Source organism: Gavialis gangeticus, unplaced genomic scaffold (genome assembly GCF_001723915.1).
Source record: "Gavialis gangeticus isolate Ggan-Ray unplaced genomic scaffold, GavGan_comp1, whole genome shotgun sequence".
In the NCBI taxonomy this organism is placed as follows: Eukaryota; Metazoa; Chordata; order Crocodylia; family Gavialidae; genus Gavialis; species Gavialis gangeticus.
The window spans coordinates 53,618,658-53,619,707 of NW_017729034.1; the positions used below are offsets into that span (position 1 = coordinate 53,618,658).

The 1,050-nt window shown below is 63.0% G+C and overlaps 1 protein-coding gene across 1 annotated transcript in view; it reads left to right on the forward strand.

Annotated features, from left to right (window-relative positions):
* Positions 1-1,050, forward strand: part of PCNX2 (pecanex homolog 2 (Drosophila)) — a 328,028-nt gene that overhangs the window by 228,185 nt on the left and 98,793 nt on the right. The window lies entirely within an intron of this gene.

Here is a 1,050-nt window from a genome sequence, read left to right on the forward strand (position 1 = left end):
GCCTGGCCAGAGCCAGCTAGCATGGTCCTGCCATCAGGGCTGCAGCTGGGGCTGGGGTTGTGGGGCTGAGTCCAGCTTACTTGCAGGCACTTCTTAGGATGGACATGGAGGGGCCAGACCAGGGTGGGCCATGGGGGGGGCCATGTCCTTCCCAGCTGGCTGCGGCTTCGACTAGGGCCACAGGAGCCGCACTGTCAGATTGCTTCCAGCTCCCCGTGCCCAGGCCAGGCCAGGCCAGGCAAGGCTGTCACACAGCCACAGCCAGCTGGGAAGGGCTCAGTGGGGCTGGCCTGGGTCGGGCCATGGGGGCAGGGCCCTTCCCAGCAAGCTGCAGTTTTGTGACAGCCCGGCCTCGCACCATGGGCAGCACCTGGCTGGGCACCGTTCTGCCTGGGCTGGCTTGGAGGTGGTTCAGAGATGTTTCCACAGCTGCTTCCATGCCCCCTGTCCTGTGCAGTACCTGGTGGCTGCAGTCACAACACAAACTGCAGGGCTGTTCTGCCTCCATTGCCTCCAGCTGCCACTGCTGCCACCCTCTGGGTGAGCAGGCGGGAAGCTTCTGCCCAATGTATGGAGCTCTGGCTTCAGCTTCTGAACACCTTCCATCCACTCCACCTCCCCCATGCAATGAGCAATCCCTGTGGGTGGGCAGAATGCGTGGACGGCGTCTGGGATCTGGACCCACATCTCCACATGCTGGGCAAAAGCCACAGGGCTGAAGCTTCCACCTGCCTGGCATGGCAGGAGCAGGAGCCACAGCTGGAGGTGAGGGGAGCAGAACAGCTCTACTGGGCCCAGCCAGCTTCTCCTTGCCTCCAGCAGCTCCTTCTCCCACTTCTGCCCCTGCTGCACTGCTCTGGGCAGTGTGTGGGAAAGCTTCAGTTGGGTGGCATCTGCCTGGCACATGGAGACCTGGCTCCAACTCTCATCCACCTTCCACCCGCTCTGGCTGTGTGCAGGGGCTGCTCAATGTGCCGGGTGGGTAGAGCAGATGGAAGGTGTCTGGGAGCTGAAGCCAGAGCTCCATACACCAGGCAGAAGCCACTGGGC